The sequence below is a fragment of the Nerophis lumbriciformis genome, linkage group LG18 (assembly GCF_033978685.3).
Source record: "Nerophis lumbriciformis linkage group LG18, RoL_Nlum_v2.1, whole genome shotgun sequence".
Classification (NCBI taxonomy): domain Eukaryota; kingdom Metazoa; phylum Chordata; class Actinopteri; order Syngnathiformes; family Syngnathidae; genus Nerophis; species Nerophis lumbriciformis.
In genome coordinates, this window is record NC_084565.2 from 682,125 (window position 1) to 707,037 (window position 24,913).

Genomic DNA, 24,913 nt, shown 5'->3' on the forward strand with positions numbered 1-24,913 from the left:
TCTTGGTCTTGGCATGGCGGGTCTTGGTCTTGGTCTTGGCATGGCGGGTCTTGGTCTTGGTCTTGGTCTTGGCATGGCGGGTCTTGGCGTCGTGGAGCTGCGACTGGCGGCACTTGGCGTCGTGGAGCTGCGACTGGCGGCACTTGGCGTCGTGGAGCTGCGACTGGCGGCACTTGGCGTCGTGGAGCTGCGACTGGCGGCACTTGGCATCGTGGAGCTGCGACTGGCGGCACTTGGCGTCGTGGAGCTGCGACTGGCGGCACTTGGCGTCGTGGAGCTGCGACTGGCGGCACTTGGCGTCGTGGAGCTGGTACCGGAGCTTGGCGTCGTGGAGCTGGTAGCGGAGCTTGGCGAGGAACTTGGCATGGTGGAGCTGGTGCGGCAACAGGTGCTAGCCTCGGTGCAGGTGGAGGTGGCCTAGCTGGGGGTTGCGGCTTGGCAGGTCGGAAGACTGGTGAGGGCGGTCGTGCTGGAGGCTGTGGCTTGACAGGTCGGAAGACTGGTGGTGGCGGCCGTGCTGGAGGCTGTGGTTTGGCATGGTGATGCCGAGCCACCCCACCAACACAGCTCCCGACCCCAGCCCCCCCCTCAAGGGGCGGATACCAGACGCGCTCCCTGCGGTCTGGAACTCTCTCTAGGGGTGGGCGGAGGGAGGTCTGGAGGAGGGCTGAAATTTCCCCTTTAAGTTGTCCACAATGTTTTGTTTTTTTATCCCCCACCTGGGGTTGTGTGGGCGGAAAAAAAGAAAAAAATTGTGACGGGAGCGGGACTTGAGTCTTGGGGGGCGGAGCATGAGTCTTGGGGGGCGGGGCATGAAATTTGGGACGTGGCTTGGACTGATTAGACCTAATCTCTAAAAACATGTTTTGATAATGTTTTATCAAAGTCATGCCATTAGTGTCTTTTGTTGGAGGCGGGTGTTCAAAAGAAAAAGAGTTCAAAAAAAAATCCTGGGCTGTGATGTCATCCTGGGGAAGCTGGGCAGACTGTTGCTTGCTTCCGCCCGGAGGGGGCGGGGCTTGTGGGAGCGGCGTGTCCTGCTGGCTCGCGGAAGTTCTTCCTGAAGTCCTTCGTCGGGAGCGGCGCTTCCGGCACTGCGGCGCTGCGTCCTCCCATTCCTGGGACCAAATGGAGTTTCTGTACTCCACGGAGGAGTAGCGCCGAGTTTCCTCCTCCATCGCGCACAGGACCGCCCAAGAAGCCTCGTCCGCATTGTCCAACTCGGCCAACTTCCTTGCGGAAAAGCGGGTCTGCTGACGACCTACTGTCAGGACTTGGTCCGGGGTGTTTGCTTTTCCAGGATGCAGCGGAAAATTGGCACGGGCGAGACGGGAATGGAGGTACATGATTTATTTAATATATCAAAAAAGGAATAAATGAAAGCGCGCACAGTGGCGGAGAATAAACTATGAAAAAACAAAAGACTATAGCAAAAAGTACAAATGAAAAGCACGCACAGTGGCGGAGAATAAACTATGAAAAAACAAAAAGATTATAACATGGAACAAAAACTTACTTGGCTTGGACAAAAAAGGAGCAGCGTGAACATGGACATGAAACAATGGACGGAGCATAAATGTGGAGTGGTATGGGGTGCGAGGTCGTCAGAAAGAAAAACTGAAAAACACTGAACTTAAATACTATGGACATGATTAGTGAAAGCAGGTGCGTGACTCAAAACGTGAAACAGGTGCGTGACGTGACAGGTGAAAACTAATGGTTGCTATGGTGACCAGACAAGGGAGTGAAAAAGACAGAAACTAAACAAAACATGACTTAAAACAAAACATGATAATACAGACATGACAAGTTGTGTGATAACTTACACATAATTATTCTAACATAGGCTCCAGCACCCACCGCGACCCCGAACGGGACAAGCGGTAGAAAATGGATGGATAATGATCTATGTCTAGCAACTGCTGGAGATACGTAGAAATGCCATGATATCACGTTTGTTCCTAAAAATATTTCTATTGTTTGCCTGAAATGTGTTATTTGTAATTATAATCACAATCAATTAATCCTTTAGGAATCTTGAAAAATGTCAGGTAATAATTTTTGGGGTCTGGAATACTGGTCCTGGGTCTACTTGGGATGGGATCTTTGCTGAAACTTGCAGTATCGCTCCCGTGCTGTCGACTTATCCCAGATTTTATGACCCCGGACTTGGTTATTTCGACTGCCTGAAGGGAAAAACTGTTGACATCCGAGCAAATCGGGAGCTTCCTCTGTATTTGAGGACGGATCAAAGTCTTGGCTCGTGGAGCGCTAACAGGAAACCTCGTGGGACCGCATCCAAAATCCTGCGACGCGGTGTCGCTATAACAAGAAGAAGAAGAAGAAAGATGTTTGTGGTGTAGCAGTCGCTAACAAGAAGTCGGATTAGCAATCGCAGGATTTGAAGTCTGCGCCCCAGACGGCAAAGATGCAAGAGTTGGTAATTAGAATATGAACGCTGAGGCGCTAACCTGGAATGTTTGCGTGCACGCGTACAACACAGCCCGGGCGTGTACCTATCATGTCCAATATTCCCGCCAATATGCAGGCGTCTGAGAGCGGGAATTTAATGGTTACCGTAATGAATGTTGACTCTGCGGATCAGAACAAGGTGGGGGGGGGGTTGTTTGGATGCCTCGCAAGGAGCTATGATTTGGGGGAAGTTTTTTTCCTCGCTCGTCCGCTGGGGAGCCGCACGCTGCGAGGAGGCGGGGCTCTCCCTCGACACGCGTCGTTAGAAGTTGTTTTTTGATTTTCCCTGAGCGACAAACAAGCTATTTGTCTGTCATTTGTTGTTTTTAAGTCATCAATTTCTTATTTACGTCCAGCGTTAGATGTTCTCATCCGGGACATCATGTTTGCATACATTATACATCTTTTGTCTGCCCTAATTGTCAAAGTACTATTTCTTCTGAACATGTGGAGCCGAGTTAACATTTAATGTTTTGTGGCAAATCAACGGAGCAAAGTTTGGCACCATGCCACGCCCACATCTTATAGCGTAGGAAAAATGTGTTCACAATTTATCATCACCTATATGTGCAATATATCTGTCATTTTAACTGTGACTCATTTGGTCAAAGTCCCTAGGAGGAGTCAGTTAAAGTAGTAACCCTTTTATTGCCAGAAAATGGCCAAAAACCATCGGAGCAAAGTTTGGCGCCATGCCACGCCCACATCTTATGGCATATGAGAAATTTATACGCAAATTATCATTGCCTATATGTGTAATATCTGTCATATTAACTATGATTCATTTGGTCAAAGTTCTAGGAGGAGTTGTTAAAGTACGACCCCTTTTTTCCCCCCAAAAATGGACAAAAACCATCAGAGCAAAGTTTGGCGCCATGCCACGGCCATATCTTATGGCATATGAGAAATGTATACACAATTTATCATTGCCTATATGTGTAATATCTGTAATATTAACTGTGACTCATTTGGTCAAAGTCCCTAGAAGGAGTTTGTTAAAGCACGACCCCATTTATTTGCCAGAAAATAGCCAAAAACCATCGTAGCAAAGTTTAACGCCATGCCACGCCCACATCTTATGGCGTTGGAAAAATGTATACACAATTTATCATCAACTATATGTGTAATATCTGTCATTTTAACTGTGAGTCATTTGGTCAAAGTCCCTAGGAGGAGTTTGTTAAAGTACGACCCCTTTTTTTTGCCAAAAACCATCGGAGCAAAGTTTGGCGCCATGCCACGCCCACATCTTATGGCGTACGAAAAATTTGTTCGCAATTTACCATCACCTATATGTGTAATATCTGTCATTTTAACTGTGACTCATTTGGTCAAAGTCCCTAGGAGGAGTTTGTTAAAGTACGACCCTTTTTTTTGCCAGAAAATGGCCAAAAACCATCGGAGCAAAGTTTGGCGCCATGCCACGCCCACATCTTATGGCGTTGGAAAAATGTGTTTGCAATTTATCATCGCCTATATGTGTAGTATCTGTCATTTTAACCGTGACTCATTTGGTCAAAGTCCCTACAAGGAGTTTGTTAAAGTACGACCCCATTTTTTTGCCAAAAACCATTGGAGCAAAGTTTGGCGCCATGCCACGCCCACATCTTATGGCAAGGAAAAAATTTGTTTGCAATTTATCATCACCGATAAGTGTAATATCTGTCATTTTAACCGTGAGTCATTTGGTCAAAGTCCCTAGGAGGAGTTTGTTAAAGTACAACCCCATTTTTTTGCCAAAAACCATCGGAGCAAAGTTTGGCGCCATGCTACGCCCACATCTTATGGGGTAGGAAAAATGTATTCGCAATTTACCATCACCTATATGTGTAATATCTGTCATTTTAACTGTGACTCATTTGGTCAAAGTCCCTAGGAGGAGTTTGTTAAAGTACGACCCTTTTTTTTGCCAGAAAATGGCCAAAAACCATCGGAGCAAAGTTTGGCGCCATGCCACGCCCACATCTTATGGCGTTGGAAAAATGTGTTTGCAATTTATCATGGCCTATATGTGTAGTATCTGTCATTTTAACCGTGACTCATTTGGTCAAAGTCCCTACAAGGAGTTTGTTAAAGTACGATCCCATTTTTTTGCCAAAAACCATTGGAGCAAAGTTTGGCGCCATGCCACGCCCACATCTTATGGCAAGGAAAAAATTTGTTTGCAATTTATCATCACCGATAAGTGTAATATCTGTCATTTTAACCGTGAGTCATTTGGTCAAAGTCCCTAGGAGGAGTTTGTTAAAGTACAACCCCATTTTTTTGCCAAAAACCATCGGAGCAAAGTTTGGCGCCATGCTACGCCCACATCTTATGGGGTAGGAAAAATGTATTCGCAATTTACCATCACCTATATGTGTAATATCTGTCATTTTAACTGTGACTCATTTGGTCAAAGTCCCTAGGAGGAGTTTGTTAAAGTACGACCCTTTTTTTTGCCAGAAAATGGCCAAAAACCATCGGAGCAAAGTTTGGCGCCATGCCACGCCCACATCTTATGGCGTTGGAAAAATGTGTTTGCAATTTATCATGGCCTATATGTGTAGTATCTGTCATTTTAACCGTGACTCATTTGGTCAAAGTCCCTACAAGGAGTTTGTTAAAGTACGATCCCATTTTTTTGCCAAAAACCATTGGAGCAAAGTTTGGCGCCATGCCACGCCCACATCTTATGGCAAGGAAAAAATTTGTTTGCAATTTATCATCACCGATAAGTGTAATATCTGTCATTTTAACCGTGAGTCATTTGGTCAAAGTCCCTAGGAGGAGTTTGTTAAAGTACAACCCCATTTTTTTGCCAAAAACCATCGGAGCAAAGTTTGGCGCCATGCTACGCCCACATCTTATGGGGTAGGAAAAATGTATTCGCAATTTACCATCACCTATATGTGTAATATCTGTCATTTTAACTGTGACTCATTTGGTCAAAGTCCCTAGGAGGAGTTTGTTAAAGTACGACCCTTTTTTTTGCCAGAAAATGGCCAAAAACCATCGGAGCAAAGTTTGGCGCCATGCCACACCCACATCTTATGGCGTTGGAAAAATGTGTTTGCAATTTACCATCACCTATATGCGTAGTATCTGTCATTTTAACCGTGACTCATTTGGTCAAAGTCCCTAGGAGGAGCTCGTTAAAGTACGACCCCATTTTTTCGCCAAAAACCATGGGAGCAAAGTTTGGCGTCATGCCACGCCCACATCTTATGACGTAGGAAAAATTTGTTTGCAATTTACCATCACCTATATGTGTAGTATCTGTCATTTTAACCGTGACTCATTTGGTCAAAGTCCCTCGAAGGAGTTTGTTAAAGTACAACCCCATTTTTTCGCCATAAACCATCAGAGCAAAGTTTGGCGCCATGCCACGCCCACATCTTATGACGTAGGAAAAAATATGTTTGCAATTTATCATCACCGATATGTGTAATATCTGTCATTTTAACTGTGACTCATTTGGTCAAAGTCCCTAGGAGGAGTTTGTTAAAGTACGACCCTTTTTTTTGCCAGAAAATGGCCAAAAACCATCGGAGCAAAGTTTGGCGCCATGCCACGCCCACATTTTATGGCGTATGAGAAATGTATACACAATTTACCATCACCTATATGTGTAGTATCTGTCATTTTAACTGTGACTCATTTGGTCAAAGTCCCTACAAGGAGTTCGTTAAAGTACGACCCCATTCTTTTGCCAAAAACCATGGGAGCAGAGTTTGGCGCCATGCCACGCCAACATCTTATGACGTAGGAAAAGTTTAGTTTGCAATTTATCATCACCTATATGTGTAATATATCTGTCATTTTAACTGTGACTCATTTGGTCAAAGTCCCTAGGAGGAGCTCGTTAAAGTACGACCCCATTTTTTCGCCAAAAACCATGGGAGCAAAGTCTGGCGCCATGCCCCGCCCACATCTTATGACGTATGAGAAATTTATACACAATTTATCATTGCCTACATGTGTAATATCTGTCATTGTAACCATGTCTCATTAGGTCAAAGTCCCTAGGAGGAGTTTGTTAAAGTACGACCCCATTTTTTTGCCAAAAACCATGGGAGCAAAGTCTGGCGCCATGCCCCGCCCACATCTTATGACGTATGAGAAATTTATACACAATTTATCATTGCCTACATGTGTAATATCTGTCATTTTAACCATGTCTCATTAGGTCAAAGTTCCTAGGAGGAGTTGTTAAAGTACGACCCCATTTTTTGCCAAACAAATGGAAGACAAAAACAAAGATGGCCGACTTCCTGTTCTACTTCCAGGCATGGCTTCCTCAGACTTTTACGTGCCTCCCGTCATGATGGACGTTTCCTGCCATTTTCGTGTGGATACGTGAAAGCGGTGGGAGGGGCCAATGTTTGAAAAGGTGGCGCTAGAGAGCCAGTTTGGGATGGCCACACCTGAGCAACACCTGGGGGACTTCTCGTGCATGTTGAGGGCCTCAAAAAGGCGTGCGTGGCGTGGGCTGGGGGCCCTCATAGGCAACAAGACATTGTTTGAGGAGAATATGTTCCCACCTCAGACTCCGGGGAGCGCCGCATCGACGACATCAGCCGCCAGCACTTGACACGCCTCTTATGCGTTTGTCAATATGACGGCGAGGGCACATTAGGGACTCTGACAGCGTCGCATCGCTGGGACGCCAGTTGACCTTTGGCTCACCTTTTTTTTCCCCTCGCTAATTTGATCGCTTTTATTTACAAAGCGGACGAGGATTTTAACGACGGCGGTGTCACGCCGGAGACGTCCGCCGAGGAGAGAAGCGGCGCATGTGGCGACATGACGGACTGTCACAAGTAGATCCTCGTTTTAGCGTTTCCCCGAGGGGCCGGCGTGGCTCCGCTCTCCGCGGCGGACATCTTCTCAACGCCAGATTACGCTTCGTTTGTACTGCCGCGCTTTCCTGCCGGAGACAAGATGGCAGCGGCGTCCAAACGTGTCAGCGTCAGCGGGGCCCGATTGCAAGGCCTCATGGCCCCGCACTCCCCCCGCCCCCATGCACACTGGCGCCGGCGGCGCTGTTTAGCGAGTTGCGCTGCACGCCGCCTGCTCGCAGACTGGTGCCATTAGAGCACGCGCTACATGAAAGGTGCTCAGTGGATTTTTAAAATTGTTGATTTTCCGTGTAATGATAGCTCACGCAATTAAGTGCTAGCTGCAGGCGCCGCTCGCCCTTGAAGAGGAAAATATGCTCCGTGTGTGTGTGTGTGTGTGATGTGGATGAGGGGCTCTTAATTGGCGTAATAGTGTGTTTTCATTGAATTAGTAATGATCCATTATGTCGTTAGGTGATTAAGAGTTCCCTAAAAGGAATAATGATGTAAAGACACATAAATATAGGCCTGAAAATCGGGGAATTAAAAAGCGTTTGATTAGACTTTCGGAGCAATTTATCATCTTCATCGTGTCAGCCGCGGGCGCGTGAGAAGATAAGGTTTGATGCCAAATAGACACAGATGCAGGAAGATCCCTTCCCCATCGACGACGATGCCAAGGTAGAACTGGGCAAATATGGCTGAAAACTGAAGTGCTTGATGTCAACCAGAATGATTGATATTGTTACGACCTGTAGACAGTAGAGAGAATGAACATTTTGATTTCTAATCTACCTTCCTGTGATTACAGTCTCGGCTGTCAAGGAAATGTCAACACAAGCATGGAAAAGAAAGAATGTCAACAAAATAGACATTGAACAATAAGGAGCAAAAATAATGAATGTGTAAGAAAATGGTGCAAAGTGTGAAAGTGTAAACATGGAGAAGAAGTATTTTCTGCAGGTTTAGTGGCAGGAAGTGACAGCTGTGCTCTAAAGGGTGAGCGCGGCTCAGGTTGCAGCGGTCCTGCCAGTTAAGTAGACAAAAGGTTTGTCTCCATGCAAATATTTTGCTACCGAATGAATGTTTTCGACTATTTCACCTTCAAAACATTCCTCTTTGTTGGCTCAACAAAATTTTTTGTTTTGTTTTTTTTTCGCACAAATTCCCGGTTTTCTCAAAATTCCAGGAATCCTGAAACACCTATTGAAATTCAAACTGTTACTACGTCAACATTTTTCAACCGTTTCGAAAAATTCCAACACCAATATCATCTAGGACAATTGTGCTGTTATCTATAATGTATATTTAAACATTCCACAAATTACACAATTTAATGAATGGACATATTTAAAGTTCTACAATGCCCAAAATGTTTTGCATTTTTGAAACCTGATTCCAACCTTTCAACCATCCACCCACACTAGTCTTCCCAAATGCAAAACATGTTTTCCCTTTTCCAAAATTCACGGTTTTCCGGTAATTTTCTCCCCATTGAAATATACAATCGTCTGCATATCCCACATTTCTCAACAGATTCGAATCGTTCCAACACACACTCCACTCACCAAATTCAAAGAAATTCCTGGAATTCTCAGAATTCCCGGTTATTCAAAGCCCTATTTTCACCTCTTCCTGGAAAGTTTTCACGTTCCACATTGTTCTACCCTTTTTGACCATTTCACCTTCAAAACATTCCTCATTGTTGGGTCAACAAAAGTTTATGGGTTTTTTTTGGTACAATTTCCCGGTTTTCCCGAAATTCCAGGAACTCCGAAACACCTATTCAAATTCAAACTGTTACTACGTCAACGTTGTTCAACCGTTTTGAAAACTTCCAAAACTACTAAATATCATCTAGGATAATTGTGCTATTATCTATATTTTCAAAAATGTCCGGTTTTCTGAATATACCAAATTCTTAGGGAATTCCCATTCAAATGAATGGACGTATTCATAGTTCTACAATGGCCAAAATGTTTCGCATTTTTGAAACCTGATTCCCACTTTTCAAACATCCACCCACACTACTCTTTCATATATATATAATACGCAAAACATGTCTTCCCTTTCCCAAAATTCCGGTAATTTTCTCCCCATTGCCAATGTAAGGGAAATATACAATCGTCTGCATATCCCACCTTTCTCAACCGATTCGAATCGTTTTACTATCCACTACACTCACCAGGTTCAAAGAAATTCCTGGAATTCTCAGAATTCCTGATTTTCCAAATTCCTATTTTCAACTCATCCTGGAAAGTTTTCACGGTCCACATTTTTCAACTGTTTTGGACCGTTTCACCTTCAAAACATTCCTCTTTGTTGGGTCAACAAAGGTTTTCTTTTTTTGGGGGGGGGGAAAATTCCCGGTTTTTCCCAAATTCCAGGAATTTCGAAAAACACCTATTCAAATTCAATTTGTTACTACATCAACATTTGTCAACCGTTTTGAAAACTTCCAACACCAATATCATCTAGGATAATTGTGCTATTATTTACAAAAAATTCCGGTTTTCCAAAATTACCAAATTCTTAGGGAATTCCCATTCAAATGAATGGACGTATTCATAGTTCTACAATGGCCAAAATGTTTCGCATTTTTTAAACCTGATTCCCACTTTTCAACCATCCACCCACACTACTCTTCCCATATATCATATGCAAAACATGTTTACCCTTTCCTCAAATTCCCGGTTTTCCGGTAATTTTCTCCCCATAGCCAATGAAAGGGAAATATACAATAGCGTCAGCATATCCCACATTTCTCAACCGATTCGAATCGTTTTACCATCCACTCCACTCACCAGGTTCAAAGAAATTCCTGGAATTCTCAGAATTCCTGATTTTCCAAATTCCTATTTTCAACTCATCCTGGAAAGTTTTCACAGTCCACATTTTTGTAGCCTTTTTGACCATTTCACCTTCAAAACATTCCTCTTAGTTGGGACAACAAAAGTTATCTTTTTATATTTGGTACAAATTCCTGGTTTTCCCAAAATTCCAGGAATCCTGAAACATCTATTCAAATTCAAACTTTTACTACATCAACATTTTTCAACCATTTTGAAAACTTCCAACACCAATATCCTCCAGGACAACTGTGCTATTATCTACATTTTCAAATATTTCCGGTTTTCAATGAATGGGAAATATACACTCGTCTGCATATCCCACATTTCTCAACCCATTCCAACCGTTCCAACATCCACTCCACTCACCAAGTTCAAAGAAATTCCTAAGAATTCTCAGAATTCCTGGTTTTCCAAAGTCCTATTTTCACCTCTTCCTGGAAAGTTTTCATGGTCCACATTTTTCAACCGTTTTGGACCGTTTCACCTTCAAAACATTCCTCTTTGTTGGGTCAACAAAGGTTTTCTTTTTTCTTTTTTTGGGGACAAATTCCCGGTTTTTCCCAAATTCCAGGAATTTCGAAACACCTATTCAAATTCAATTTGTTACTACATCAACATTTGTCAACCGTTTTGAAAACTTCCAACACCAATATCATCTAGGATAATTGTGCTATTATTTACAAAAATTTCCGGTTTTCCAAAATTACCAAATTCTTAGGGAATTCCCATTCAAATGAATGGACGTATTCATAGTTCTACAATGGCCAAAATGTTTCGCATTTTTGAAACCTGATTCCCACTTTTCAAACATCCACCCACACTACTCTTCCCATATACCATATGCAAAACATGTTTACCCTTTCCCCAAATTCCCGGTTTTCCGGTAATTTTCTCCCCATTGCCAATGAAAGGGAAATATACAATAGCGCCAGCATATCCCACATTTCTCAACCGATTCGAATCGTTTTACCATCCACTCCACTCACCAGGTTCAAAGAAATTCCTGGAATTCTCAGAATTCCTGATTTTCCAAATTCCTATTTTCAACTCATCCTGGAAAGTTTTCACAGTCCACATTTTTGTAGCCTTTTTGACCATTTCACCTTCAAAACATTCCTCTTAGTTGGGACAACAAAAGTTATCTTTTTCTATTTGGTACAAATTCCTGGTTTTCCCAAAATTCCAGGAATCCTGAAACACCTATTCAAATTCAAACTTTTACTACATCAACATTTTTCAACCGTTTTGAAAACTTCCAACACCAATATCCTCCAGGACAATTGTGCTATTATCTATATTTTCAAATATTTCCGGTTTTCAATGAATGGGAAACATAAAATCGTCTGCATATCCCACATTTCTCAACCCATTCCAACCGTTCCAACATCCACTCCACTCACCAAGTTCAAAGAAATTCCTAAGAATTCTCAGAATTCCTGGATTTCCAAAGTCCTATTTTCACCTCTTCCTGGAAAGTTTTCACGGTCCACATTTTTCAACCGTTTTGGACCGTTTCACCTTCAAAACATTCCTCTTTGTTGGGTCAACAAAGGTTTTCTTTTTTCTTTTTTTGGGGACAAATTCCCGGTTTTTCCCAAATTCCAGGAATTTCGAAACACCTATTCAAATTCAATTTGTTACTACATCAACATTTTTCAACCGTTTTGAAAACTTCCAACACCAATATCCATCCATTTTCTACCGCCTATTCCCTTTGGGGTCGCGGGGGGCGCTGGAGCCTATCTCAGCTACAATCGGGCGGAAGGCGGGGTACACCCTGGACAAGTCGCCACCTCATCGCAGGGCCAACACAGATAGACAGACAACATTCACACTCATATCCACACACTAGGGCCAATTTAGTGTTCCAACACCAATATCATCTAGGATAATTGTGCTATTATTTACAAAAAATTCCGGTTTTCCAAAATTACCAAATTCTTAGGGAATTCCCATTCAAATGAATGGACGTATTCATAGTTCTACAATGGCCAAAATGTTTCGCATTTTTGAAACCTGATTCCCACTTTTCAACCATCCACCCACACTACTCTTCCATATATCATATGCAAAACATGTTTACCCTTTCCCCAAATTCCCGGTTTTCCGGTAATTTTCTCCCCATGGCCAATGAAAGGGAAATATACAATCGTCTGCGTATCCCACATTTCTCAACCGATTCGAATCGTTTTACCATCCACTCCACTCACCAAGTTCAAAGAAATTCCTGGGATTCTCAGAATTCCTGATTTTCCAAATTCCTATTTTCAACTCATCCTGGAAAGTTTTCACAGTCCACATTTTTGTAGCCTTTTTGACCATTTCACCTTCAAAACATTCCTCTTAGTTGGGACAACAAAAGTTATCTTTTTATATTTGGTACAAATTCCCGGTTTTCCCAAAATTCCAGGAATCCCAGAACACCCTATTCAAATTCAAACTCTTACTGCGTCAACATTTTTCAACCGTTTTGAAAACTTCCAAAACCAATATCAACTAGGACAATTGTGCTATAATCTATATTTTTAAAAAATCCCGTTTCTCGCGAAACTACCAAATTTCGAGGATATTCCCATTCAAATGAATGGATGTATTCATAGTTCTACAATGCACCAAAATTCTTTAAAATGTTCGCATTATTTAAAATGTTTTCCCTTTGCCCAAAATTCCTGGTTTTCCGGTAATTTTCTCCCCATTGCCAATGAATGACAAATATACAATCGACTCCCAGAAAATATCTCAGATTACCTAGAATTCCCAGTTTTGCGGGACATTTCCCCATTGAGAATGAATGCCGTAATGATGTTGCCTTATGTTAGGAACCAATCGCAGCTCGCCATATGTAAATGTAGGCTCCTGACAGCTGCTTTTAAATATTTGCACCCTTTTATCTCTTTACTACACACAAAGCTGCAGCGAGGGAGAGAGGGAGGGGGCGGGGCCAACTTGTCAGCGGCGGTGCCAAAAGGGCCCGAGTTGGCTCTGGGACGTCACAGCGCCGCGTTGTGACATTCACGTGTGCTAAATGTGACCACTTGAAGTCATGTCAGCATCATCCTGTGAGCTATCCTCTCCAATAAAAGACACAATGTAGGCCAGCGTGTGTGTGTGTGTGTGTGTGTGTGTGTGTGTGTGTGTGTGCGATGCCTCGGCGTGATCTTCTCTTTCAGCAGAGATGATGCGCCCGGGGGGTGTTTGGGGTGGGAGTGGGCGGAGTGAGTTGGCTGGTCTCACTGTGAGTGGTCAATAGGACAATAATCACAATAATGTGACAATTTGTCCCGTGTAAAGTGAATTATTCCAGTCCATTGGTCCATATGGGCTTTTAGGTCACACTCTCAACCTAAGTGCCGTGTCAAGTCTTGCATGGGACCAAGATACCAGGACACCCTCTGTGTCAAATGTGACACGCTTTTTTTTTCTGGGTGCGCAATCTCATGCATCATATCCAATTATATTTACAATCTACAAAGTATGTGAAAATGCTGTCTAAATGTCACTAAATGCTACAAATTCAGTCGGCCGTTTTGAGCATTCCGCTTGGAAAATCTTCGGCAATTTCCGTACATTCCACGTCACTGTAGTAACACTCCGACCATATTATTACAATAGAATATAAAGTACTTTATTGATCCCTGGGAGAAATTCAGCCCACAGTTCGCTCACAATAGACAATAAACACTTTTTTACATGTGATAATATAAATACAGTCTATTATACAGCATTATTCACATGTGAATAACATAAATACAGTCTATTATACAGCATTATTCACATGTGAATAATATAAATAGTCTATTATACAGCATTATTCACATGTGAATAACATAAATACAGTCTATTATACAGCATTATTCACATGTGAAAAACATAAATACAGTCTATTATACAGCATTATTCACATGCGAATAACATAAATACAGTCTATTATACAGCATTATTCACATGTGAATAACATAAATACAATCTATTATACAGCATTATTCACATGTGAATAATATAAATACAGTCTATTACACAGCATTATTCACATGTGAATAACAAATACAGTCTATTATACAGCATTATTCACATGTGAATAATATAAATACAGTCTATTATACAGCATTATTCACATGTGAATAATATAAATACAGTCTATTATACAGCATTATTCACTTGTGAATAACATAAATACAGTCTATTATACAGCATTATTCACTTGTGAATAACATAAATACAGCGTTATTCATATGTGAATATAAATACAGTCTATTATACAGCATTATTCACATGTGAATAACATAAATAAAGTCTATTATACAGCATTATTCACATGTGAATAACATAAATACAGTCTATTATACAGCATTATTCACATGTGAATAACATAAATACAGTCTATTATACAGCATTATTCACATGAGAATAATATAAATACAGTCTATTATACAGCATTATTCACATGTGAATAATATAAATACAGTCTATTATACAGCATTATTCACATGTGAATAACAAATACAGTCTATTATACAGCATTATTCACATGTGAATAATATAAATACAGTCTATTACACAGCATTATTCACATGTGAATAATATAAATACAGTCTATTATACAGCATTATTCACTTGTGAATAACATAAATACAGCGTTATTCATATGTGAATATAAATACAGTCTATTATACAGCATTATTCACATGTGAATAACATAAATAAAGTCTATTATACAGCATTATTCACACGTGAATAATATAAATACAGTCTATTATACAGCGTTATTCACATGTGAATATAAATACAGTCTATTATACAGCATTATTCGCATGTGAATCACATAAATGAAGTCTATTATACAGCATTATTCACATGTGAATAACATAAATACAGTCTATTATACAGCATTATTCACATGTGAATAATATAAATACAGTCTATTATACAGCATTATTCACATGTGAATAACAAATACAGTCTATTATACAGCATTATTCACATGTGAATAATATAAATACAGTCTATTATACAGCATTATTCACTTGTGAATAACATAAATACAGCGTTATTCATATGTGAATATAAATACAGTCTATTATACAGCATTATTCACATGTGAATAACATAAATAAAGTCTATTATACAGCATTATTCACACGTGAATAATATAAATACAGTCTATTATACAGCGTTATTCACATGTGAATATAAATACAGTCTATTATACAGCATTATTCGCATGTGAATCACATAAATAAAGTCTATTATACAGCATTATTCACATGTGAATAACATAAATACAGTCTATTATACAGCATTATTCACATGTGAATAATATAAATACAGTCTATTATACAGCATTATTCACATGTGAATAACAAATACAGTCTATTATACAGCATTATTCACATGTGAATAATATAAATACAGTCTATTACACAGCATTATTCACATGTGAATAATATAAATACAGTCTATTATACAGCATTATTCACATGTGAATAACAAATACAGTCTATTATACAGCATTATTCACATGTGAATAATATAAATACAGTCTATTATACAGCATTATTCACATGTGAATAATATAAATACAGTCTATTATACAGCATTATTCACTTGTGAATAACATAAATACAGCGTTATTCATATGTGAATATAAATACAGTCTATTATACAGCATTATTCACATGTGAATAACATAAATACAGTCTATTATACAGCATTATTCACATGTGAATGATATAAATACAGTCTATTATACAGCATTATTCACATGTGAATAATAAAAATACAGTCTATTATTCAGCATTATTCACATGTGAATAACAAATACAGTCTATTATACAGCATTATTCACATGTGAATAATATAAATACAGTCTATTATACAGCATTATTCACATGTGAATAACAAATACAGTCTATTATACAGCATTATTCACATGTGAATAATATAAATACAGTCTATTATACAGCATTATTCACATGTGAATAATATAAATACAGTCTATTATACAGCATTATTCACTTGTGAATAACATAAATACAGTCTATTATACAGCATTATTCACTTGTGAATAACATAAATACAGCGTTATTCATATGTGAATATAAATACAGTCTATTATACAGCATTATTCATATGTGAATAACATAAATAAAGTCTATTATACAGCATTATTCACATGTGAATAACATAAATACAGTCTATTATACAGCATTATTCACATGTGAATAACATAAATACAGTCTATTATACAGCATTATTCACATGAGAATAATATAAATACAGTCTATTATACAGCATTATTCACATGTGAATTATATAAATACAGTCTATTATACAGCATTATTCACATGTGAATAACAAATACAGTCTATTATACAGCATTATTCACATGTGAATAATATAAATACAGTCTATTAGACAGCATTATTCACATGTGAATAATATAAATACAGTCTATTATACAGCATTATTCACTTGTGAATAACATAAATACAGCGTTATTCATATGTGAATATAAATACAGTCTATTATACAGCATTATTCACATGTGAATAACATAAATAAAGTCTATTATACAGCATTATTCACACATGAATAATATGAATACAGTCTATTATACAGCGTTATTCACATGTGAATATAAATACAGTCTATTATACAGCATTATTCGCATGTGAATCACATAAATAAAGTCTATTATACAGCATTATTCACATGTGAATAACATAAATACAGTCTATTATACAGCATTATTCACATGTGAATAATATAAATACAGTCTATTATACAGCATTATTCACATGTGAATAACAAATACAGTCTATTATACAGCATTATTCACATGTGAATGATATAAATACAGTCTATTACACAGCATTATTCACATGTGAATAATATAAATACAGTCTATTATACAGCATTATTCACATGTGAATAACAAATACAGTCTATTATACAGCATTATTCACATGTGAATAATATAAATACAGTCTATTATACAGCATTATTCACATGTGAATAATATAAATACAGTCTATTATACAGCATTATTCACTTGTGAATAACATAAATACAGCGTTATTCATATGTGAATATAAATACAGTCTATTATACAGCATTATTCACATGTGAATAACATAAATACAGTCTATTATACAGCATTATTCACATGTGAATGATATAAATACAGTCTATTATACAGCATTATTCACATGTGAATAATATAAATACAGTCTATTATTCAGCATTATTCACATGTGAATAACAAATACAGTCTGTTATACAGCATTATTCACATGTGAATAATATAAATACAGTCTATTATACAGCATTATTCACATGTGAATAATATAAATACAGTCTATTATACAACATTATTCACTTGTGAATAACATAAATACAGCGTTATTCATATGTGAATATAAATACAGTCTATTATACAGCATTATTCACATGTGAATAACATAAATAAAGTCTATTATACAGCATTATTCCCACCTGAATAATATAAATACAGTCTATTATACAGCGTTATTCACATGTGAATATAAATACAGTCTATTATACAGCATTATTCGCATGTGAATAACATAAATAAAGTCTATTATACAGCATTATTCACATGTGAATAATATAAATAGTCTATTATACAGCATTATTCACATGTGAATAACATAAGTACAGTCTATTATACAGCATTATTCACATGTGAATAACATAAATACAGTCTATTATACAGCATTATTCACATGTGAATGATATAAATACAGTCTATTATACAGTGTTATTCACATGTGAATAACATAAATACAGTCTATTGTACAGCATTATTCACATGTGAATAATAAAAATACAGTCTATTATACAGCATTATTCACATGTGAATAATATAAATACAGTCTATTATACAGCATTATTCACATGTGAATAATATAAATACAGCCTATTATACAGCATTATTCACATGTGAATAATAAAAAAGCAGTCTATTATAAAGCATTATTCACATGTGAATAACATAAATACATTATAAGTTTACAGTACATGCACAGTCAAAAGGAACATATGCATTATATTATGTCAGTCATACTGGAAATATATAAACATTGTAAAGAGATGTGCTGTTTATCATTTACAATCTTTATGAAAACACATAAGCTAGGCGTTTTTATGCAATCTAAAATGTAAATAAATATGTAACAATTGAGTCAACAGATGGAGGGTCCTCACATTATACTCTCTAAAAACATCCACCAACAATATTCCATTTACATGTCGTGACCTGAAAATGAACCAAATATGAGTGATATTGTTATTATAAGCTCTAACGTAGACGGACTATTTTAGCGGCGCATTGATAACAGTGAGCTAATGCTAGCTTAGCTGCTATTGTTGACACACTGGGCTACTACTGCTTGGTCTCAAACTTGCTAAAAGTCAATTGTAGATTATAATTCATGCATCTCTCAGCTGCTAGGAGACAAATGTGGCCACGGACCCACAGGCTGATCCACTTTCATGTTCTTGAGATGGTGAAAAAACACACAAAAAGACGCTAGTTGCAGAAACTCTTTTTCTTGAGTATTGTGAATGAATCTTCATCTAAACAGAATTATGTGAGTGTCCCAGCAAGAGTGGAAATATTACAGTAAGTGTTTGTTTTATTCTGGTTTATTATTGTTAGTTTGTATGTTTAGCACCTAGCAATGCTGCTACTGCTATAGTGTCACAATTAAGCTATATTCGTTTCGCACTCGACTTCTGAAACTTATTGCTCATCCTCTTTGTGTTCGGGCTCAAAAATATAAGGTTAGTGCGCAATATGTATTATTTAATACCAGTGTTGGGTTAGTTACTGAAAAGCAGTAACTAGTTACAGTTACTAGTTACTTCATTTCAAAAGTAACTCAGTTACTAACTCAGTTACTTACACCAAAAAGTAATGCGTTACTGTGAAAAGTAACTATTTAGTTACTTCTTTTTTCTTTCTTTTTTTAAAGCTCTAATTAATGCCCTTTTAGCCTTCATTTCAGTACTGTTATTGCACTGGAGAATAATACAATCTGTTGATCAACTTGACATGCATTTGCATCACTCAACTCTGCTAAGCCATGTGCTCTACATACAACACACAAAGACAAAGATATGTTACAAAGGCCAATTTGTTTCTGGCCAGAACAAATTGAAAAAACTATTTTAAATAGCTGCAACATAACATACATAAGTAACAAACAGCATAATAACAGCATAGATGTAAACCAAGAAAGGCACACACTACATACACAAAGTCTAACCAGGCATTTTCTTCCTCAAGTAATTCTTATACAAAATCATGTCTGAAACCCAGAACACTACACATTTCCCCAGTTTTAGTTTAGAGATAAGGAAAGATTGGCCTGGCCCACTAGGATCCCTCTTATGTTTGTGAACTTTATAGTCTATACATTTAGAGTGATGTGATAATCAAACACTCTAGAAGTCTAGAATGAAAGAGTATATAAGAGAATTGACAGCAACGTTCCCTCTCAGGAGCGCGCATGTGCAATTGCGCACTGCTCAAGCGACCTCTGCGCACGGCAAATCTATGCCATGCACAAAATCAAATAAAAAAATAAGCGCATAACAATTTTCGACACGACACGGACACGACAGAGAAAAACGTTTTCGTCATCATTGTTCAAATATTGTAACGTCTGTCGAGACGCTTTGAGGACATGAATTCCATCCATCACTTTACTGAGCAAAACTCTTTGCTGTCGGCCATAAACACATCACCAAAACATTAGTAAAAAAAATGATATCTCGCAAAACTGGTCATTTTCTGCAGTACAAACCAGACCAAAAGCAACTTTGTTATATCAACAGCAGCCGCTCGCTCTCTCACGTGCGCCAACACTTGCACATATGGCACTTAGCCAGTGATGCGTTTACAGCCACACAAAAAGTCGCACAACTCCAACACCACACATAAAGTGTCATTCCAGGTCGTTACACTATGATTTACCAAACAAATGTGTGCTTATTCTAGTGTCATTTATTAGGAATCTTAATTTATAAATATTAATCATTAAATGCTGTTAGTATATTAAATAAATACTAATAAAAATATATTTTTTACAAACAGGAAGTTGCAGGAATGTACACATGATCCCCTGCTTACATCTCATTGTGCAACATGTGAATGTTTTAATGGGAACTAAATGCAATGTCTGAAAGGGGTACAAATTATTTCCAAAGCAGGACCTCCACCCAGACAAACAATACAAGTACACAGTTCATGAAAAACAATATTTTTTGTTATTGTCATTATAAGTGGGCCTAAACACTTATATTAGAAATGGAAATGACTGCTGTCATTTGATTATAATAATAAGAGAATGTTGTCTGTCTATCTGTGTTGGCCCTGTGATGAGGTGGGGACTTGTCCAGGGTGTACCCTGCCTTCCGCCTGAATGCAGCTGAGATAGGCTCCAGCGACCCCGAAAGGGACAAGCGGTAGAAAATGGATGGATGGATGGAGATGTAAGTTGTTATTTAGTGAGGTTTGGGCCAGGTGTGCTGCTGGTGTAGCCAAAGTGTGCACGTGTGATGTTGCTCACATGGACTCCACTCAATGCTCAGGGACTTTTTGCATTTGCTCACACATGAACAATTAGAGGGAACATTGATTGACAGAGTGTGTGTACCTTCAGCGGTGAATGGTGGTGGTGGTGGTGGAGGTGAAATGGCATCAGAGTCTCTGTCTCTCTTTACTAGCTTCGTGGAAGCATGTTGCTATGTAGCTTGTTTCAGCAGGTTTGAATTGCTGTTTTGGGCAGTAGATGGCATCTTTGGTCCAAAGCACAATATACATTTAACTAAAATGGTATTTTCTTTGTGCTCGACAAAAGAAAAGTAGTGAAAATATCTCCATGTTAGCAAATTCGACTTCTGGCTCCGCCATGATCAGACACGCCCCCCCCCCCCCCCTCGCTCCCCACACTCACACTCAGACACACCCACACAGAGCGCATGTCTCTCTCTCTTCTCCGGCTTGTGACACAAGAAGAATCAGAACGACACAGCAGCCCTCCGATAAAACACACTTTATACTACATAAAAAGTAACGTAAAATAACGCAGTAACGCATCATGTAGTAACGGTAACGGAGTTACTGAATATAAAAAAATAACGCGTTAGATTACTACCGTAGTTACCGCCGAAACTAACGGCGTTACAGTAACGCGTTAGTCCCAACACTGTTTAATACTCATTTTCAATTATTCATTACGTTGCGCTGCAACCATATCATTTCCTCGTTGTTGGATAAACAAAAGTCTATATCATTTAAAAGGGAATTAATGGTAGGCAATGAGTTACTAGGAGCTAGCAGCTACACAGCAACTAAGAACACAATAGCACACAAGCTAAACATAGGTAATAATAATTGAACAATATTGCAGTGTAAAACAGTGCATGAGTCGATATAAACAGGTATCAAAAAATTTAAGTAGCATATTACTTACACACATTCAAATGTAATCAGTGTGATTGTGTTTGTGATTTTGAGGCAAATATTTAATTAAATGTAATAAATATTTGGAATTAAATGTATTCATTGTAGTTAATTAATATTAAGAGTTATATTTTGTCAATTCTTAATAGAGAGAATTGAGTGAATTCTAATGAATGTTATTAGGCATATTTTAAATGATTGTAATTGCAGATGTGAGAGTGCTGCTACAGTTTGTTTGTGAGTTAGCATCAAGTGACATCTCTATTGTGGTCACTTCAAATTGTGTCAATGCCGATCCATGGCACACATTTTGCATCGGAACTTTTAAAGTATCAAAAACGTTGGCTCGACTCGGTGCCCCACAACAATTGTTGAAAATATATTATTGTTAATATAATTAATAATTATTATAATTGGATATTAAGAGTATGTGAAACTTGGACTCCTACCTTGTTTACTTTCGTGACGACCTCTTTAAAGTTTTATAATCAATCAGAAATATCAAGCAGCTGAAATGTGCCAAACATTAATAAGTGTGAAGAGTGTTTTACATTTTTCCCATCATGCTTTGTAGTGGATTTAGATTTGTTTATGATTTATATATATTTGTATATTGTTTACAATGTCCACAAAGTTCAGTGAGCAGTTTGTGTTATGTGTGACCATGTCTGCTGACATTGTGTTGTTTGGATTTTGACGTTATATTTTTGCATCATGACTAGGGGAGGTTGTTGTTTGTTTGGATTGGGTCAAATAAGTCAATGCTGCGTACACTCCCAGACTGAGCATAATTAAAGGTCATTGACCTGAATTATTCAACATTGTCCACTTGATAGACTTAAACTTAGACTTAGACTTAGGCAAACTTTAATGATCCACAAGGTAAATTGTTACACTTAGTAGCTCAGTTACAAAGGTTGGAAAGGATAATGCAGGTATTAAGTAGACTAATAGCAATATAAAATATAACATATATGTAGTTTTGACATATTATATATACAGTATATGATATATACCGTATTTTTTTGGACTATAAGTCGCCGTTTTTTTCATCGTTTATGAAAGTTGCATAATGTTTTTTTCCTTCTTTATTATGCATTTTCGGCCGGTGCGACTTATACTCCGAAAAATACGGTACTGATATATTATATTATATTATATGTTTGTATAATGAAGGCATCAAAACTTGTCACTTTCAAAAAACAAACAAACAAAATTGTGGCTAGTTGAGCAACAATCGTGTTCCAATGTTTAGTTTTTAATCATTTTTATTAATTGTTTTTTTATCTAGTCTGCACTTTGTCTGTGTTATTATTATTATTATGATTATTATTATTGGCTTTTATCTAGTTTGCACTTTGTCTGTATTATTACTATTATCATTATTATCGACTCCTCTTTGCCTTATTCTCTTTATTTTCCTATTTGTAATGATGTTAGATCTGTGTTGTTGTTGTTGTTGTTGTTGTTGGGGACAAGTGTTGTAAAGTAGCTTTGGCTACACACACTATGATGCATACATTTGATAACTGTTTCAGATATCTATGTTTCTGTATCTGTCCCTATTTCAAATAACCCTTTATGTATATATAAAACGACAGCACCAAAGTCGCTCTTTTAAAACTAATGCAAACTTCCTGCTGGCAAGATTCCTCACTAAACTTGTGACATTTTAGGGGCAAATTGAAGGCGTCGGCGGGCTGCACGTGGGCCCTAATCTGGACATCTCAGCGCTGGCAAGTCTGCATGCAAACATGGCAAGTGAGATGCCAAGAGTGGAAACACGAGCTCAGTGACGGCCTCCTCCACCTTCGGGCATGCTGCTGCAAAATTCACCGTGAACTTTCGACACTTAAACGCTAAAACGCGACTGATTTGGGCTGATAATCGGCGCCCTAATAGAAGCTGATCCTCGGCAACGGCTCCCAGTCTTACGGCGGGCAGCGCTAATGCGATGTGAGCGGACAGTTGTGGGGCGAGACGGCGAAAGATAGCGCACGAGCCTCCTCGCTCGGTGGAGAGGCCGATGTGTCTCGTGGCGCCGCGCCGCGATTCGCCGTGGAGGTCGGAGGTGGGCAGCGGGAGACGTGGCGGGGAACGGTAAGCCGACTTGGCAGGGGGAGGACTCGGGCAAAGGAGGGCGCGGCGGTGTGAGGGCGCCCGTGACCCCTTCGCCCGCCCCCCGCGGCCCTCGGAGGTGCACGGACGGACGGAGGCGTCGGACGGGACGGGCCCCGAGTCGGAGACCTGCTCAAGGTTGACAAGAGGCGAGGTCGAGCATCAGCGAGGCCAAGTGTAAACAAGCTGCCGCCAGGAAGCTAAAAGGGCCGGAAGCGCCGCGCTTCCATGGCAACTGGCCGCTTGGTGCCATCCTGCATTGGCCTCATTGGATGGTTGAAGGCCGCCTGCGAGAAAGTCTTTCTTTATTCTGCAGGAAGTCTGCTTTTTAACGCTTTTTATCCCCACGTTTAAACAATGAGGCTTTTCTATCGCACCTCAACAAACTTTGTTAGCCTGCGGAGCGGACACTTTGTGTGGGAAAGTAACAATAGATATAATTATATCAGATATAAATCAGACATAATTGTATTACAGTTGAAATATTTGGTTACTAGCATGTTTTACGGACTATAGAGCGCACCGTCATATAAGACGCACTCACCACATTTTTAGGGGAAAAAAAGTCTATAAATTAGCCGCACCGGACTACAAGCCGCAGATTTATACGTTGTAAAATGTGTTGTTTACACAGAAATATTATGTAAATATTTACATACGTTAATTGCTTCCAAGCGGTGTCTGTAACAAGGCAGTAAAACGGATGATCAAGCAAAACAGAAGTCAAGCGAGCTCTTCAATCAGCTAAACAGATTAAAAAATTCCACGGTGACGTTTTGGTGAATTTACTGAGGAATTTGTGAAAGTGAAACAATACGTTAATAATACTAACATAGACACTCGTAAATGTGTTTTAATGCTAACAACGCTAGCCTGATGACATTACGACAGCACGTACAAATATGCATGAAGACACTCCTACAGACATCACACATGGGACTGTTGAGAAAGTATGAAGAGTTTTGGTTATATTGTAAAACTTACAAATGTTGCTTGGAGTGATGAATGAAGAATCCATACGAGTGGAACCGCTATGGACAGCTCGAAGACTGGAGAGGGAAAAAAAAGCACTGTCGGTAAATGGAAGGACACTGTAGCACCTGCAGTGAGCAAACTTGTCCAAAAGATGGCGCCAAAACACAAACAATAAAACAATATAT

At 38.8% G+C, this 24,913-nt stretch overlaps 1 long non-coding RNA gene across 1 annotated transcript in view; it reads right to left on the minus strand.

Annotated features, from left to right (window-relative positions):
• The window catches only part of LOC133618052 (uncharacterized), a 61,968-nt gene that overhangs the window by 28,607 nt on the left and 8,448 nt on the right, over positions 1–24,913 (minus strand). The window contains exon 2 of the long non-coding RNA XR_009817102.2: positions 24,738–24,802. This is a non-coding gene — a long non-coding RNA (uncharacterized lncRNA). The remainder of the gene's footprint in view (positions 1–24,737; positions 24,803–24,913) is intronic.